General features: G+C 40.9%; 1 protein-coding gene across 1 annotated transcript in view; it reads right to left on the bottom strand.

Moving 5' to 3' along the window:
• CAP2 (cyclase associated actin cytoskeleton regulatory protein 2) overlaps window positions 1-20,040 on the bottom strand; it is a 139,203-nt gene that overhangs the window by 17,479 nt on the left and 101,684 nt on the right. The gene's annotated exons all lie outside the window — the stretch shown is intronic.

The following is a 20,040-nucleotide window of genomic DNA, read 5'->3' as shown; positions in this document are numbered from 1 at the left end:
TGGTTTATCCTTTGTGCGTTCTGGCTGGTTTCTGGCTCCAATAAGGGTGCAGCCCAGGCTCTATAGTTTCCAGGGTGACGTGACAAGCAGCGCTCAGGGGCTTTCCTTGTGCAGTGTCCTGGAAGGCAAATCAGGCATTCCCTTAGCAGGCTTGCCCTAGGCTGCGCCATACAATGAACTGATCTCTGCCTCCTGCTCTTCTTCTGCAGGCATGTGGGACCAGAGCTCTCTGCACTCTCCTGTGCCTGGCATGAGTGGCAGCCGCATCGACTGGAATCACAGCTTGACACTGTTTTCAGGTGTTCCCTTAAGACAGGGAGATGGTCAGGGAAGGAAGGGGGCCACGAATTCTGGAAAATCTCACACTTGCCAGGCACTGGTTGTTCCCACTCATTTAACAGATACTTAATGCTCAGTGGGCTTCCCTGGTGGCTTAGAGGTTAAAGCATCTGCCTGGAATGCAGGAGACCTGGGTTCAATCCCTGGGTCGGGAAGGTCCCCTGGAGAAGGAAATGATAACCCACTCCAGTACTCTTGCCTGGAGAATCCCATGGAGGGAGGAGCCTGGTAGGCTACAGTCCATGGGGTCACAAAGAGTTGGACACGACTGAGCGACTTCACTTTACTCACTTTAATGCTCAGTGTAGGACAGGCTCAATGCCAAGGTCCCCAAATTTATCTGAACTTTAGAATCATCTGGGGATCTGTTAGAAATTCCCAAGCAGGAACACTCTGGGGAGGTGGAACATGGGCCTCTGTTCTTTCTGAAGCTCCCTAGGTGATTCCAGTGTGTGAACAAGTTTGGGAAGAAATACTCTATGCTTTGTGCTGAGATTAATCTTAGTCATCACAATATTAGTAAGATTGAAATTCTCCCTCTAACAGAAAATAAAGCAGGAAGTCAGAAAGGCTGACCAAATAGCCAATGGCCAGTAAATGGCAGCGATGTAATTCAAACATGTATCTGCACGATCCTAAAATTTTCTTCAGGGGAAATCCTTTTTGCTATATTCAGGTGTAAAAAAAAAGGAATCAATCAATTAAAAAACCAGAGGCATGGGTTACCCATGATATACGAGGGCTTCCTGATGGCTCAACCGGTAAAGAATCTGCCCGCAATGTGGGAGACCTAGGTTCAATCTCTGAGTCCGGAGGATCCACTGGAGAAGGGAATGGCTACCCACTCCAGTATTCTTGCCTGGAGGAGTCCGTGGACAAAGAAGCCTAGCAGGCTAAAGCCCAAGGGGTCGCAAAAAGTCGGAGACGACTGAGCAACTAACACTGCTACTACTAACATGTACATAGTGCTGCTCGTGGGCCTCTGGCTTGAATATCCATGAAGTATTGGGTGGTGGTTAATTTTTGTCTCCACTACTTGCTCCATCCCTCCAGTGCCTCAGCAGCTGACCAGGCTCCTACAGCCAACTCCGGAGCTGGGCCTTATCCCATGGGATAAAGAAGTCTTCAGTATTGGCATCTCAGCAGCAAGTCACCCCCGACGCTGGTTTGTTCAGACTCTGTACCCTCGTTCTAGCAGTTAGACTCTTGCTCATCCACTTTTCCTGAGTACCCATTGGTGCCAGTAATGAGGTACTTGCTCTCAAATTTATGATTTTAAATGGCTATATTCAGGGTACAAAAGTTAACTTATGTTGTACGAACACAGCACATAACCTACAAATGCTGCTTTTGAAAGCTCTATTAAGATTAATTTTGAGAGCAGATGCTTGATTATTTACTTTTGAGTCAGGGAAGGGAGGCACAAAGACTTTTAAAAATGTCTGCAAATCCCTTTCTCTAAATTAATTTCAACTGTCTTGGGAACAGCTGCTTCCTCTGACTTTAAATATATGAATGATAACTATGAAATAATGAAACCATTGTATGTGGGCATGTGGAAAGCTTCTAAAGTTTTGGTTATGTATACTCTCTATATAATTAGATCGCATGTAATATATTTATATACTAAAGTGAATCAGAATATTTTTATTAAATGTTACTTGAAATAATTACTTATTACTTCGGAATTTAGGTTTTATTCTGAAAGGGAAACTACTTCTAGTTCTTAAATGAAATTTCCACTTTGTTTTGCTGGTGTAATTAAACAACCACTTCTATCTTCTGCAACACACACCATTGTCTTAGTTATCCAGTTAATTTGGGATAGTCTAGCTTTGGATTTAAATAATCTACAAACAGGACTCCAATTATCCATTTTGTTGAGTTTGTTGAAAGTAGGACTAATAGGGTGCCTTTATATGGAGGTTTTTATGTCTTTGTGACAAAAATTGAGCAAAATGTGAAATATAGCTATTTAAGCAAAAAAAGAAAATCAGCTTCAAAGAAAAATTTTCCATTGAAGATATTCTACTTGATAATTACCCTTTTGCGGAAATTTTCAACTTTCACTTTTTAAAGTCTAAGATTTTTCAAATTCAACAATAGCAATAGCAAATGATCTGATCTAAGTAGAACCTAACTCTTCAATAGATTGAAAGTGAATTTGAATAGACTCATTTGTCCATTCAACATTTGCCAAGAGCAACCTTGAAAGGAATTGGGTGGATGATGAAGAAGCAGGCATACGTCTTGTTTGTTAATAAAGTCATAATCTAGTGGGAACGCTGAGTGCACAAAATAGTAGTTGCAGATGAAGTTTCACGTGTTGTGACTCACATGAACAGGAGTCCCTGGCGGCCCGAAGTGGGCTGTGGCTGGCTCTTCTCAGGACAGTGGGTCAAGAGAGCCAGAGAATTGCTGGGGTGGCTTAAGCTGGGGCCATGGCATCGAATGCTCTACAGAGCACAGAGGTCCTGTAAGGAGAGACACTGAGGGACGGGTGCACATGCAGGTAACAGTAATCTCCAACTTCATGAACAGGCCTGGCGACCCACATTTGGTCTGTGTTTTCACTGACTTCTTAAAAGCTAGAGACCAAGAAAATAAAAATATTCTGTGACGGTCTCTTGGAACAGGTGGATTCTGGCCCACACAACAGAGCTTTAGTTATGATGTTTCTTCTAGAAAACCAGCTTAGTGATAGTAATATTTTGAGCCACCTGCCTTTAAGTATTCGTGGAGATCATAGATAAAGAGAGAAAATGGAACAGCTGACACGCCGTGGCACTGTGTATGGGTTTTCCTGCCCACCTCACACCCTTTCCTTATGGCCACCACCTCAATTCCCCTTTATGCCCACACGGATTACTGTCTTCAATTTCGTAGTCAGGTTCTGTCTTTCGCTGTCCATCTCAGAGCCAGCTTGGTCCATTAATCACCTGGCTTACAGTTAATGCTCTCCAGGTACGTGTGTCCAATTGCACACTAAAAAAAGCGTTTAGAAATCATAAAGCCATTGCAGTCACAAATGCACTTACATTAACCTACTAAGACTACAGGAATTCACAGTATTTTATAATGGAACTTTTTGACCAATGCTGTCTATTAGTTTTTCCAAAGAAAAAGATTCTCAAATGATCTTGTATAACATGGCACATAAATAGGATAAGCCTCTCACATACCACAATAAGAGGGAGGGATTAAAAGAAAGAATTGCAGTTTCATAACTAAAGACTGACTTTCCATATACATAAACTAGCTTTCATAGCAGTAAAAAATACTTCACGAATTCATGATTTAGGGTTGTTTATATTTTAGATGTTAAAACTAGTTTCTTTCTATTTTCTGCAAGATGTACTTTGATTAAGAACTTGGTGAAATTGATACATTTCCAGATTCTTCAATTTCCATAAGTACTTACAAATTTTACATTCATATTTATATCACGCTTTTATTGGCAGACAACCATATTCAAGAAAAAAGATTGCACATAAACTAACGGACGATCATCCTCTGCAACATGAGTATAAACCAAAGTGAATTTGTGATTTTAGTCTCTAATCTCCTATTCTTATCACTTCCTATAATTTTGAGACTTCTGCCAAGGAAAACAAAATTTCTGGGGGCTTTTCCAAGAAAAGAGAATTGTAAAAAAAAAATATTACAATGAAGAGCTACATAATATTTTAAGCATATATTTGTTAATAATTTTTAAAGTCAATTTAGGGAATATTTTCTATTTCACCTATGGTAACAGAACCATATTAACAGAACTGAATTTCAAGTTTCCGTAAAAATACCAAGGGTACTTATGCTGCTGCTAAGTCGCTTCAGTCGTGTCCGACTCTGTGTGACCCCATAGACGGCAGCCCACCAGGCTCCCACCATCCCTGGGATTCTCTAGGCAAGAACACTGGAGTGGGTTGCCATTTCCTTCTCCAATGTATGAAAATGAAAAGTGAAAGTGAAGTTGCTCAGTTGTGTCCGACTCTTAGCGACCCTATGGACTGCAGCCCACCAGGCTCCTCTGTCCATGGGATTTTCCAGGCAAGAGTACTGGAGTGGGGTGCCACTGCCTTCTCCAGGATACTTATAGACCATCAGAATAAAAAGATGTTTCCACAATTATGAAGGAAATATAGGGCATATTTTGATCACTTTTCTTGAGAAGCTAACCTCCCTAACTCAAGACACGTACAAGAGGAAAGATACTGAGAACCCAGATCTCATGGTTTCGCCAATGATCTCTGATGGTTTCCCCATCTCCATTCTTCCCACCCTTCTTGGACTCTCTGTATGTTACTTTGATGACCTGGAAAGATGTGAAATATGGCAGCAGATGAAAAAAGAACAAGAAACAAAGTCCCTTCAGAGAAGGAAAAACAGCTGTAAACTGGAAAAGGGCCTGCGAATACCTTACACAGTCTACAAACCAGTAACTTAGTGTCTTTAGGCGTGTGTGTGCTTAGTGGCTCAGTCCTGCCTGACTCTTTGCGATCCGATACACTGTAGCCCGCCAGGCTTCTTTGTCCCTGGGGATTCTCCAGGCAGGAATACTGGAGTGGGTTGCCATACCCTCTTCCAGGGGATCTTCCCAACCCAGGGATTGAACCCAAGTCTCCTGCATTGCAGGCGGGTTCTTTACCAACTGAGCCACCAGGGAAGCTTATCTTTATGCTTATCATTTCCTAATTTATAAATCTGGATGTGACCCTTCAAAAACATAGCTGGTGATTTCTGCTTTACAATGCCCAAAGCAGAGAAGTCTGACAAGAGCTGACCAAACCCTCAAAGCGGATTCCAGAAGAATACGTGGAACACAATCTAATTGCTCAAGTGACCCAGCTCTTTTGCATAAATTGTCTTCATCAGTAGCTTTAATGATGAGTTTGGCCTTTTTTTGCTATTGCTCTGTGGACCAAATCTGGGATACCCAGATTGTTTTTTCTTCCTGTCTGCCAGCCGTGGCAGCTTGAAAATACAACTTATCATAAAAAAGGAAAGATAAAATTAAATTTTCTATGGGAAAAATTTCCAGAGTTAAAGATAGCAGAGTATATCCATCAAAGACACACGCTACAGATAGCCAGCAATTGTAAGACCAAGAATGAGATGGAGCTTGAATTATCTGGACAATGACTTCATTCGGTCAGAAAAGCCTAGGTCTGAACTATCACTGCATTAAAGTTTTTGTTTTGCTTTTGGATTTTAGGGTTATAGAGAACTGTATTTCTTAGGTTATCCATACTTGGTAAATGGCAGAAGTTGGGGTGGGAGCTGAGGCAAAATGAAAGCTGTTATGAAGATGACTTGAGGGACATCCCTGGCGGTCCAGTGGTTAAGACTTCACCTTCCAATGCAGAGGGTGCAGGCTCTGTCCCTGGTCAGGGAACTAAGGTCCCATATATCTCGTGGCCAAAACACCAAAACATGAAACAGAAGCAATATTGTAACAAACTCAACACAGACTTTGAAGATGGTCCACATTAAAAAAAAAAATCTTTAAAAAAAGAGGATTTATGTTTGGCTCTGTATTATCTGTAAATCATCTTTTTCTAAAGATGTTTTTTCAATATGGGCTATTTTCAAACTCTTTACTGAATTTGTTACAATATTGCTTCTGTTTGTTTCATGCTTTGGTTTTTTTGGTCACGAGATATGATTTACATCTGACTCTGTATTATTTGCTTCCCAGGTAGTGCAGTGATAAATAATCTGCCCCCCGATGCAGAAGACTCAAAGACACTTGGCTTCAACCCCTGGTTCGGGAAGATCCCCTGGAGAAGGAATGGCAGCCCACTCCAGTATCCTTGCCTGGAAGATTCCATGGACAGAAGGAGCCTGGCGGGCTATAGTCCTTGGGGTCGCAAAGAGTCAGACACGACTGAGAATGCACACACTGTATTATTTGCATTTACTTACGAAAAGTAAACAGAAGCATCAACATCTTCTGAGGTTTACAGCTGAGGCACACTAAGATAAAGTAACTTTTGTCTCAATTTCAGTTCTAAATTTCACGGGAAAGGTCTGGGAAAGAGTCTGTGATTAGCTCTGCTTAAATCAACGATGCAACCTGGACCATAAGTCTGGGCTTAGCTCTAGGTTATATTCTATGAAGGGCTTGTTTTACCTTTAAAAGACAATCTGTACCTTTCCTCCATCTCTTCATAAGAAAAGCTTTTGCTTCATCTAATATTAGCTTGCATTTCCTGAGTTTATACCAACTGGGAATTAGGAGCATGCAGATGGCCAGGGACAGGGACAGGTGCAGGGAAGGCATTTGCTGCTTCCTATAAGAAAAGGCAAGAACTGACTCCTTGGAAAAACCCTGATGCTGGGAAAGATTGAAGGCAGGAGGAGAAGGGGATGACGGAGGATGAGATGGATGGCATCACCAATTTGATGAACGTGAGTGTGAGCAAGCTCTGGGAATTGGTGATGGACAGGGAAGCCTGGCATGCTGCAGTTCTTTTAGGGTGCAAAGAGTTGAATACGACTGAGTGGCTGAACTGATTGATATGAAAAGGCACTGTCGAAAAGAAATAAAGGAATAGTATTTACATGGCTCTTAAACAATGAACACAATATGTAGTTAGTGGAATAACCCTCTGGAAATTTCACTGTGAAGAAATATGATTACCAATTACTGTGTTCAATTTAGCAAAAGCTTTTGGATACTGTCTGTGTTTAAGGCCCTGGATGGATGTGAGAGCTGGACTATAAAGAAAGCTGACAGCCGAAGAACTGATGCTTTTGAACTGTGGTGTTGGAGAAGACTCTTGAGAGTCCCTTGGACTGCAAGGAGATCCAACCAGTCCATCCTAAAGGAGATCAGTCCTGGGTGTTCATTGGCCTAAAGGAGATCAGTCCTGGGTGTTCATTGGAAGGACTGATGTTGAAACTGAAACTCCAATACTTTGGCCACCTGATGCGAAGAGCTGACTCATTTGAAAAGACCCTGATGCTGGGAAAGATTGAGGGCAGGAGGAGAAGGGGATGACAGAGGATGAGATGGTTGGATGGCATCACTGACTCGATGGACATGGGTTTGGGTGGACTCCAGGAGTTGGTGATGGACAGGGAGGCCTGGCGTGCTGCAGTTCATGGGGTCTCAAAGAGTCAGACACGACTGAGCGACTGAACTGAACTGAACTGAAGGCCCTGTACTAGTCACTGCTGCAGATCTCAGGCAGAGTGGAGAAGAACGATGCTTTCAAAGAGCTCTCTTGGAGGAGAGAGAAGATACGTCTGTGCTCCCCGACAACAGGAGCCTGGCTCTTAGCCTTCGCGTCTCTGCTCAGCCTGTGCCTTTGTTTGGAAGGCTCTCACCCAATTTACTATCTGGAAAATTCTTACAAAAAAAAAATTTAATTGCAATTCCAATTAAAAAAAAATCTTCAAGGCTCAATTCAAAGTTCTCTTCTTTTTGTAGGCTTTCTGGAACTCTTCTAAGAGGAAGTTTTCTGTTTCCCTATTTCAAGGACCTGTTAGGAATACCCTTATTATAATACTTCACATTAAAAGTGAAATTATTTGTCTGTGAGTTCAGGTTTGGTCATCTCTTGAGCCAGAGCTCTGAAAAACCACTCATTATTCATCTTAATGTCACCAGTAATGCGCCCGGTGCCTGAAACACGGTAGGTGCTTCATAAATATTTACTAAAGTGAACAAGTAACTGCTTTATAAGGTAGTAAGCGATGAACAACATAAAAGAAGTACAGGTTTTAAGAAGTATTAAAGAAGTTCTGTTCCAGCTAGGAAGGGCAAAGTGATAAGCAGGGGTAGGTCAGAGAGGGAAGACCATTCGAAATAGACCCTGAAAGATAGTTGGATCAGATTTGACAGAGGGAAGCAAGAGGAAGGGGATTCCAGGAGGAGGGTACACGAGCACTGTCATTACAATGAACAAATGCAACCGAATTGTTACTAATCACTCAAGAACTCACAGATCCACTAAAGCACTGCCTTTCAAAGCACTAGCTTCTGAGGCACCACACTTGTTGGATGAAACTACCAGTATTTAAAACTTCATTTTAGGATTGCCTTCAGACCGTTTGCAGAAACACACACACATACCAAATAATCACTTATGCCTTTGTATTCTGCTCCTTTTGACCAAAGAGTATTACCCGAATTAACCCCTCTCCAAAGAGGGTCTCAATAGCTTTTGGTCATTTGAAAAGATAAAACTGCCTTGTAAAGAAGGAAAAATTGCTACCACTTAGTATCCCAAGAAGGGTGGGCCAAAAACTTCATCTGCCATTGTCTTTCTCCTTGGAGGTGGGGAGGGACAAGGAGGTGGATAAAGCCATTCAGCCCTGGCAGCAATTATTAGGAAGTAGAGGCGTTCCCCTGGGAGTGAAGGCTGAGGTTGGACCCAGAGGTGTGGCACCACAGGGGTGAATGAGAACTGGGGGGGCAGTGAGTGGGGGTATTGTATAATAGCTTGCTCTAGGCTGGGACTGAAAGCCAAGTTCACTCAAAGTCTCCTCCTATCCAGGCACCCCCTAGCTCTGCTCCAGGAAGCACTTCTGCCTGCACGTTTAAGCCACAACCTCCTGACTGTGAAGGGCTGGAGGACAGAGTAGTCAACAGGACACCCTCAATTACACCACTGCCTTCAACATTAACATCTTAAAGAATCTGAAATGCACACATCTTAATTAAAATATTCCCGAGATGATGATTTCAATAAATTGAGAACATTTATTAACTTGCTGGCCCCAGGGTTTAGAGAGTTTGCATTCTTGGTTATGAAAAAGTCCTAGTTAATAAAATAATCTTCATCCTTAAATTAGGCAGTTTCAAAAGTCACTACTGGGTTGATTTAGGGAGATAAAGATTTAAATACTCTAAAAATATTTATGCATTCTGACTGACTAACAAAACTCAAAGGTATTTATGAGATAATAAAAATAGTCCTAAATATAAAAAGCTTGCATACAGCTTCATAGTACACCTAACTCTAAACTGCTGTTTATGAAATTGTAGATATTTTATTTCTGACTTACACTTATTCTGCTAAAGATACAGTGAAGGTAAAAATAAAATCCATGAATAATCCCCAAATTTCAAAAGGCAGAGATTGAAGCTATAAGCAATAATCCTTCAAATCAGACACCTGGTCTATAAATAATGAAGAGATCATTACACAAAGTCTTTTTTCCATCCTTACCCTCCCCCAGCTGTCATAGTCGATAGGCCAGCCTATTGTTCTTAGAGCTTTAGACCCCGGACTCTTAGCTCTCCTCCTCTTTCTGTTTCTTTGATTGATTTATTCCATTCTCTAAGTAACAGTGTACCACAGGGTTTTATCCTTCATCATATTCTTTTTTTCTGTCTTCTCTTGGAAATATTTAATTATCCTCTCTAAGTCTCCCCTTTCACTGAATTTCAGACCTGCATTTTACCTGCCTGCTTCACCTCCCCGTCGAGATGGACATCTCACCTGTGTCTCAAATGCAACATGGTGAAAACTCAGGTGAATATTTTTCTTGCTCTCAAAGCACTTATTTCATGTCCTATGGCCATGTGCTGCATTCTCTGCTAAGAACTGCCCTTTCCTTTACTGTCAGTTAGGGAACTCTTACTCATCCTTCAGGACCCAAATCAGTATACCTGAAACTAATATAATATTATAAGTCAACTACACTTCAATGAAAACAGAACAGAACAACAACCACAACAACCCCCCCAAAGAAACAAAACACAAGACGCAAATCAAATGTAGCCCTCTGTTGCCCTGCCTACCCACCAAGAAGTCTAATTAACAAGGTTTACGTCCAACACGAGCTTTCCAGGTGGCGCTAGTGGTAAAGAATCTGCCTGCTAATGCAGGAGATGTGGGAGACTCCAGTTTGATTCCTGGGATAGGGAGATCCCTGGAGGAGAGCATGGCAACCCACTCCAGTATTCCTGCCTGGAGAATCCCCATGGACAGAGAAGCCTACCAGGCTTCTCTGACCCTACAATCCATAGGGTCACAAAGAGCTGGATATGACTGAAGTGACTTAGCACACACACACTTGGCGATCTAGAGGTTAAGACTTCACCTTCCAATGCAGGGAGTATGGGTTCTCCAGGCAAGAATACTGGAGTTGGTTGCCATGACCCAGGGAAGTCCCATAATTTCTGCAGGCTCGTTCAAGCTGAACTCAGAGCCCTTTACAACCTAACTTCATTATCAGTGAATTTAGAGTTCCTTTGTTAGTCAGTTCAGTTCAGCTGCTCAGTTGTGTCTGACTCCTTGCAACGCCATGGACTGTAGCACACGAGGTTTTCTGATACATCACTGACTCCCGGAGCGTGCTCAAACTCATGTCCATTGAGTCGGTGATGCCATCCAACCATTTCATCCTCTGTTGTCCCCTTCTCTTGCCTTCAATCCTTTCCAGAATCTGGGTCTTTTCTAGTGAGTCAGTTCTTCGAATCAGGTGGCCAAAGTATTGGAGCTTCAGCTTCAGCATCAGTCCTCCAATGAATATTCAGGACTGATTTCCTTTAGGATAGATTGATCTACTTGCAGTCCAAGGGACTCTCAAGAGTCTTCTCCAACACCACAGTTCAAAATCATCAATTCTTCGGTGCTCAGCTTTCTTTATGGTCCAACTCTTATATCCGTACATGATGACTGGAAAAACCATAGCTTTGAGTAGACGGACCTTTGCTGGCAAAGTAATGTCTCTGCTTTTTAATACACTGTCTAGGCTGGTCAGTTTTTCTTTCAAGGAGCAAGTATCTTTTAATTTCATGGCTACAGTCACCATCTGCAGTGATTTTGGAGCCCAAGAAAATAAAGTCTCTCACTGTTTTCATTCTATGTGCCATGAAGTGATGGGACCAGGTGCCATGATCTTAGTTTTCTGAATGTTGAGTTTTAAGCCAACATTTTCACTCTCCTCTTTTACTTTCATCAAGAAGCTCTTCAGTTCCTCTTTGCTTTCTGCCATAAGGGTGGTGTCATCTACATATCTGAGGTTATTGATATTTCTCCTGGCAATCTTGATTACAGCTTGTGCTTTATCCAGCCCAGCATTTCTCATGATGTACTCTGCATATAAGTTAAATAAGCAGGATGAGAATATATAGCCTTGACGTACTCCTTTCCCAATTTGAGGCCAGCCTGTTGTTCCATGTCCAGTTCTAACTGTTGCTTCTTGACCTGCATACATATTTCTCACAAGGCAGGTAAGGTGGTCTGGTGTTCCCATCTCTTGAAGAATTTTCCACAGTCTATTGTGATCCATACAATCAAAGGTTTTGGCATAGTCAATGAAGCAGAAGTAGATGTCTTTCTGGAATTCTCTTGCTTTTTCTATGATCCACTGGATGCTAGCAATTTGATCTCTAGTTCCTCTGCCTTTTCTAAATCTAGCTTGAACATCTGGAAGTTCTTGGTTCATATACTATTGAAGTCTGGCTTGGAGAATTTTGAGCATTACTTTACTAGCATGTGAGATGAGTGCAATTGTGCGGTAGTTTGAGCATTCTTTGGCATTGCCTTTCTTTGGGATTGAAGTGAAAACTGACCTTTTCCAGTCCACTGCTGAGTTTTCCAAATTTGCTGGCATATTGAGTGTAGCACTTTCACAGCATCATCTTTTAGGATTTGAAATAGCTCAGCTGGAATTCCATCACCTCCACTAGTTGTGGTCATAGTGATGCTTCCTAAGGCCCACTTCACTTCACACTCCAGGATGTCTGGCTCTAGGTGAGTGATCACACCATTGTGGTTATCTGGGTCATTAAGATCTTTTTTGTATAGTTCTTCTGTGTATTCTTGCCACCTCTTCTTAATATCTTCTGTTAGGTCCATAGTGCTGCTGTCCTTATTGTGCCTATCTTTGCATGAAATGTTCCCTTGGCATCTCTAATTTTCAGTCAAGAACACACCTAACTCCTTTTGAGCAGTCTAGATCTCTTCCACAGGAGAATGAAAGGAACTGGCTACCCAAAGCCCCCCAAAGGAGCTAAAAACCCAGGAGTAATTACCACACTGGTGGTCAGGGAGACCGGAGAGAGCCACTCTCCATAGACCCGTAGAGGAAATCAATGAGCTTGTGGTCCAAACAAACAACACACTGGCTGAGGTATCACCTATTTACTTTGATTATTAAACCTAAGGCACAAATTTGGTACGAATTCTAAATGAAAATTTTGATATAAAAGATTGAGGACAATTTTTGCTTGTAAAAATCAAGAAGAAACCAGGGAGGCCAGAAGACTTGAAAATTTACGAGACATACATATTTAATGATGTGCTACAGACTCTGCATTATTTATGAGTCAGGCTGCCCTCTGGCTGTGTTTTAATTTGATCACCAGCTAACTGTTAAACTTTCGCTCTGTTAATGGACATCTGGCCTTTACATCGAGAAATAGGCTGAAAAGAAATATCTGCCTGGAGGAAAAGAAGTGATTATAGAGTATCCTGAAAAATCAAACCCCACCTTGTCTAATTGTGACCACTGCCGGTGATTTCATTCACTGGAGGTTCAGGGGAGGTTAGGATGGTTGACACCTGGTGTAATGGATAGACTTTACTATTTCTTTCTTTTTTATTTAGATTTTTTCCAATGTGGACCATTTCTAAAGTCTTCATTGAATTTGCTACAATATTGCTACTGTTTTATGTTTTGTTTTTTTTGGCCACGAGGCACGTGAGAGCATAGCTCCCTGACTTAGTGATTGAACCCACAGCCCCTGCAATGGAAGGTGAAGTCTTAACCACTGGACTGCCAGTGGAAGTCCCTGAGGATAGGTTTTAAAAATCCACATTATTAACAGAAAGAATTAAATCACCACAACACCATACACATTCATCTATGTGTAGTTTTATTCTATTCTATAAATAATTATACACCGGCTGTTCTCAAAACTAATTTGGAAAGACACATAAGAGGACAAAAATATGTCAACAAATTTCACACCAGAAAGTTAAGAAAACAACCATGCTGTATCCTATTCATAGAATTCCTGTCATGACCTTTTCCTGGCTAGATCTACAGAGAACAGAATGAAAGTTGGAATGCTGATCTGGACAATTCATGGAAAGAATCAGTTATTTTGGTCATTATAAGTATAAAGATTAGGTCTCCCTTCTTTTAGCTTAAGTTATCTGGTTTGCAGGAACTGCCAACCAATATTACAAATCTCACCAACTGCAAGGGATAATATATAACAGTGTCTCTTTGGGGTTCCTGCCAAAAGATCAATTTATTCAACAAAGTGTGTTTGAAACCCAGTGCTGAGGAGACTAAATGAATATGGAGAAAGAGTTCCCAATAATTAAACTAACTGAAAACCGCAGGTCGTTTCTGGTGTAGAGTCTTTCCAGTCCACGGTCATGTGAAGAAACGCTTACAGAACGAGAAGATTCCATTTACCACAGTAAATGTAACAAGAAATTCCAGATACATGACTAAACAGCTGTGTCTTCCCCTCAAACACACCCATCCCGACGCCAACACACTCGTGCGCACACACATGGGCCTTCTCTCCAATCACCGTCCCGAAAGATCGCTGGCCTCAAAGATTTATATTTCGTGGGACAACTGAAAGGAGCAACAGTTGCCTGGCACAGCTGCAGTCTGAACGCAAAGGCTGGATGGTGGGAGCAGTATGTTCAGTTCCAACTGTTAACTCAAGGGAAAGATTTCTCAGAGTAATGCACGCTTGGAAACTCAGCCCAGAGCAGCATGTTGTTGGTCACTCAAACCCCACAGAGCTCAAATCTCAAGGGCCAATCTGAAAACAGAAGAAACGGGCAGTTCCTCAAAATACTTGAGATGTGCATAACCATAAGCCTTTCGACTTTGCCCATTGAGATGGAATGGATTCCTTAAAACTTCTGAATATTGTAGTGTCAATGAAGGCCAACACCTCACCTTTCTGTAATCTCTCTGATCCTTATCGTTTTAGAAATACATACTTTTTGCAGAGTTGTGATCAGTGGGCAAATAAATGAAATTATTTTTATTCATTTTTGCCTCCCAAAGACTATTTTATCAGATAATTCTAATAGCCTTTTCCTTCTTCTTTGCACGAATGCTGTGATACTCAGAGAATGAACTCATGGCTGGTGACCAGGGAGGAAGGGTGGAGGAAAGAGGTAGGCTGGGAATTTGGTATTGGCACATACGCACTGCTACATTTACAGCAGATAACTGAAACAGACAAAAAATAAAAATAAAAAGAATGCTGTGATACTGGCTATAATTGTTTATGATTTCCTTTTCTGGTTAAGTCACCAGGCCATAGTAAATGAGAAGAAATTAGTTTGATCTATGCTAGGGATTATGTTTTAGAATCTTTTATGTGGTTTTTAATAATTTAGATTTAAAATTAAAAACTATAATTCTTATAATATAGTTGGTAATAGTTTTTTTAACCTCAACTTTTCAGTTCAGTTCAGTCGCTCAGTCGTGTCTGACTCTTTGCCACCCCATGAACCACAACACACCAGGCCTCCCTGTCCATCACCAACTCCTGGAGTTCACCCAAACCCATGTCCATCGAGTTGGTGATGGAATCCAACCATCTCATCCTCTGTCGTCCCCTTCTCCTCCTGCCCTCAATATTTCCCAGCATCAGGGTCTTTTCAAATGAGTCAGCTCTTCACATTATGTGGCCAAAGTATTGGAGTTTCAGCTTTAACATCAGTCCTTCCAAAGAACAGCCAGGACTGATCTCCTTTAGAATGGACTGGTTGGATCTCCTTGCAGTCCAAGAGACTCTCAACAGTCTTCTCCAACACCACAGTTCAAAAGCATCAATTCTTCTGTACTCAGCTTTCTTTATAGGCCAACTCTCACATCCATACATGACCACTGGAAAAACGACAGCCTTGACTAGACGGACCTTTGTTGGCAAAGTAATGTCTCTGCTTTTGAATATGCTATCTAGGTTGGTCATAACTTTCCTTCCAAGGACTAAGCATCTTTTAATTTCATGGCTGCAATCACCATCTGCAGTGATTTTGGAGCCCAAAAAAATAAAGTCTGACACCGTTTCCATTGTTTCCCCATCTATTTGCCATAAAGTGATGGGACTGGATGCCATGATCTTTGTGTTCTGAATGTTGAGCTTTAAGCCAACTTTTTCACTCTCCTCTTTCACTTTCATCAAGAGGCTTTTTAGTTCCTCTTCACTTTCTGCCATAAGGGTGGTGTCATCTGCATATCTGAGGTTATTGAGATTTCTCCCGGCAATCTTGATTCCAGCTTGTGCTTCCTCCAGCCCAGTGTTTCTCATGATGTACTCTGCATATAAGTTAAATAAGCAGGGTGATAATATACAGCCTTGACATACTCCTTTTCCTATCTAGAACCAGTTTGTTGTTCCATGTCCAGTTCTAACTGTTGCTTCCTGACCTGCATATAGGTTTCTCAAGAGGCAGGTCAGGTGGTCTGGTATTCCCATCTCTTAAAGAATTTTCCATAGTTTATTGTGATCCACACAGTCAAAGGCTTTGGCATAGTCAATAAAGCAGAAAGAGACGTTTTTCTGGAACTCTGTTGCTTTTTCCATGATCCAGCAGATGTTGGCAATTTGATCTGTGGTTCCTCTGCCTTTTCTAAAACCAGCTTGAACATCTGGAAGTTCACGGTTCAGGTATTGCTGAAGACTGGCTTGGAAAATTTTGAGCATTACTTTAATAGCGTGGGAGATGAGTGCAATTGTGCGTTAATTTGAGCATTCTTTGGCATTGCCTTTCTTTGGGATTGGAATGAAAACTGACCTTTTCCAGTCCTGTGGCCGCTGCTGAGTTTTCCAAATTTGCAGGCATATTGAGTGCAGCACTTTCACAGCATCATCTTTCAGGATTTGAAATAGCTCAACTGGTATTCTATTACCTCCACTAGTTTTGTTCATAGTGATGCTTTCTAAGGCCCACTTGACTTCACATTCCAGGATGTTTGGCTCTAGTTGAGTGATCATACCATCGTGATTATCTGGGTCGTGAAGATCTTTTGTGTACAATTCTTCTGTGTATTCTTGCCACCTCTTCTTAATTTCTTCTGCTTCCATTTCTGTCCTTTATTGTGCCCATGAGGGCAAAAATAATAGGAAATATATTTCTATACAATATCTTAAAACTTCTTGAAAGATTTTGACATATGATGTGATTGCTGAGCCAACATTCTCTTATATATTTTTTCCTCACTTTTAGTATCTGGTCAAAACTTTATCATACAATGTTTCCATGAAAGAAGTGAAACAGCTGCTCTGCTTTATAACAGTTACCATTTTAAATAGAATTTGCCCATATCATAACTTATGCTCAATAAATAACAGCTGTCACTATTATTATGGCAATCCATGTCTCCTAATGTATGCTCTAAGGATTATATTTTATATAAACAAATAAACATTTAGATGTGAGAGTTGGACTGTAAAGAAGACTGAGCACCAAAGAACTGATGCTTTTGAGCTGTGGTGTTGGAGAAGACTCTTGAGAGTCCCTTGGACTGCAAGGAGATCCAACCAGTCCATCCTAAAGGAGATCAGTCCTGGGTTTTCATTGGAAGGACTGATGTTGAAGCTGAAACTCCAATACTGTGGCCACCAGATACAAACAGCCAACTTATTGGAAAAGCCCTGATGCTGGGAAAGACTGAAGGCAGGATGAGAAGCTGGTTGGATTGCATCACCAAGTCAATGGACATGAATCTGAGCAAACTCCAAGACACAGGGACAGGGAAGCCTGGCATTTTACAGTCCATGGGGTTGCAAAGAGCTGGACATGACTGAGAGACTGAGCAACAACAAAATAAATATTTACGCTTATATAAATATAACATTCTGTTTTATAACATGTTCTTCAAATTGATCATGATGTCAATTTGTGGGTCTCAGCCAAGATTTTATTTAAAAAAGAAAGTAAAACACAAAACAAAATATCTGAATGCATTCCACGTGGTAAGACAAAGTATTCTGTGAAACTTTGTAGTATTGTAAGGAGGGGGATGTGTGTGTGTATCTAAAAGGTATTTCTTACTATGGGTTGCCTTTACAAGTTTAAGGCTGATTGTTACAAAGTATATATTTCTAAAGAACATAATGAAAAGATAGGTATTTACTCTGGAACAAAGGAAAACAACCACATTTATTTTTCTGTAATAGTCAATCCTTCTCTTTTATATTCAAAGCACAATTACTCAGTTTTTTATATTGCATTAGAAGTATTCAAACCATTTAAAAGTAATTTTCCATTCATTTTCCATGAGCTCTATTAGAGAATTAATAGGCCAGCATTTGTTGACACAATTATTTTCCACAAATGGATTCGCATTCCTTTTCCATTTATCTAACTATGAAATAATAAGACATCCAAGGAATCTTGATATTTAGTTTTCTGTTCTCTCCCGATGTCCTATCTCCATGGCAAACATGTGACAATTCCCTTTTATGACAAACTGATCTATAGCCAAATAGCATTTCATTGGAAATTATGAAAAATAATTCTAATTAATCTACACAAAGACCTACCTACCACATATACTCATCCATATTAAAACCCTTCAATGCTTTTTGAACTCTCCTCACAGAAATCATAATATCGTGGGCAGAAGAAAAATAACTGGTATGCAATATCTTGCATTTCTTATGGAGAAAACAGGCCAAGTAGAATATAAAAAGAAGCATCAGTCATTAGAGGTCAAGGGTTGGGGAACAAATACAGGAGTTCCACACTCCCTTGAAAAATCACAAACTCTGTCTTGGTATTAATCCTGTGCTACTGACATCAACATTCAGCATGAGAGTTAGTTGCTGGTTATGACTGTGGGGAGAGTGAGCATTCTACCTCCAAACTGAATTCACAAATATGCCACTTCATCTTCTCAGCATTTATTCTGGTTAGACCATCCACTGTGACAACTTAAAGCTGTCTTTTTATTTCTTTTTCAAAAATAAAAAACATTATATATATACTCAGCCATTAAAAAGAATACATTTGAATCAGTTCGAATGAGATGGATGAAACTGGAGCCGCTTATACAGAGTGAAGTAAGCCAGAAAGAAAAACACCAATATAGTATACTAACACGTATATATGGAATTTAGAAAGATGGTAATGATAACCCTGTATGCGAGACAGCAAAAGAGACACAGATGTATAGAATGGACTTTTGGACTCTGAGGGAGAGGGAGAGGGTGGGATGATTTGGGAGAATGGCACTGAAACATGTATACTATCATGTAAGAAACAAATCGCCAGTCTATGTTCGATACAGGATACAGGATGCTTGGGGCTGGTGCACGGGGATGATCCAGAGAGATGATATGGGGTGGGAGGTGGGAGGGGGGTTCAGGATTGGGAACTCATGTACACCCGTGGCTGATTCATGTCAATGTGTGGCAAAACCAATACAGTATTGTAAAGTAAAATAAAGTAAAAATAAAAATTCAAAAAATATATTTATTATTTTTAATTTGCACCAGGTCTTAGCTGTAGAATGTGGGATCTAATTCCCTGACCAGGGATTGAACTGGGGCCCCTTTCATTAGGAGTGCAGAGTCTTACCCACTGGACCACCATGGAAGCCCCTAACATTCATTTCAAATGGAAGGAAGTTCCCACAGGAAGCCTTTTCATAACAAGTGCAGAGATTTTAAAGAGCAGGGAAGGTCTTAAGAGTCTCCTAAGTTACAATTGAGTTCAGACGATTTACTGAGTACCTACTCCATCCCAGGCACTATGTGAGGACCTGGAGACACAGATGTTTCCAATCCAGTGGGCGAGATCTAAAAACATAAATTTTTATAATTCTATATGCTACAGGCTATGCCTGAGGTATATTCAAGATGTGAAGAAAGCATAGCGGAAGATCACCAACCCAGATAGGGTGCCAATGGAGATCAGTGAAGTTTCTTAAAGAGGTGATGTTGGAACTCAGTCTTAGAGAAAAGAGTTCCCCAAGGAACTTGGGTCATAGAGCATGATATATGTTCATGCTAAGTTGATACAGTCGTGTTCGACCCTTTGCGACCCTATGTCCAGTAGGGCTCCTCTGTCTGTGGGATTCTCCAGGCAAATTCACTGGAGTGGGTTGCTGTGCCCTCTTCCAGGGGATCTTCCCAATCCAGGGATTGAACCCATGTCTCTTATGTCTCCTGCATCAGCAGGCAGGTTCTTTACCACTGGTGCTACCTGGGAAAATCTAAAACTTGTGTGCTTTTGCATTCACTGGGAATCGAACCAGGCCTCCCCCATGGCAGGTGAGAATTCTACCACTGAACCACTAATGCTTATACAATAGATATTCAGGACATTGCAAATAAGGTTAAATATGAGACCTGCAAAATTTGAAAAACAATAGTGTGATTTGGTTCAGTCTAAGCACTGCACGTGTTCAGAACTCTGCAGGTAGTTTGGTAGCGCAGGATCAGTGAGAGTGGAAAACGAGAGAGACAAGGTGGAAAGGGCAAGTATCAAATCAGAATCTTCTGTGGGAATTCAAGCCGGAACAGACTCAGGATGGGGTTTTATCCTAGGACTAGGATACCATTCAAATCACTAGGATTGCCGTATTGAAAAATACTACTTAGTAAACTTTAAAATGCCAAAAGGAAATTTAAAACATTAAAACATTATATTCATAATTCTATCTATTTTAAAATCTTGTTTCCTTCAATTTTACTTACACAGTTTCTTAATAAACATGTCATCTTAGAGCTCATTAACTTTTGCACTCTAT

This window comes from Oryx dammah, unplaced genomic scaffold (genome assembly GCF_014754425.2).
Source record: "Oryx dammah isolate SB20612 unplaced genomic scaffold, SCBI_Odam_1.1 HiC_scaffold_11, whole genome shotgun sequence".
Lineage (NCBI taxonomy): Eukaryota > Metazoa > Chordata > Mammalia > Artiodactyla > Bovidae > Oryx > Oryx dammah.
Note: the sequence above shows the minus strand (reverse complement) of the source record. Positions and strands in the feature narration are given on the sequence as shown.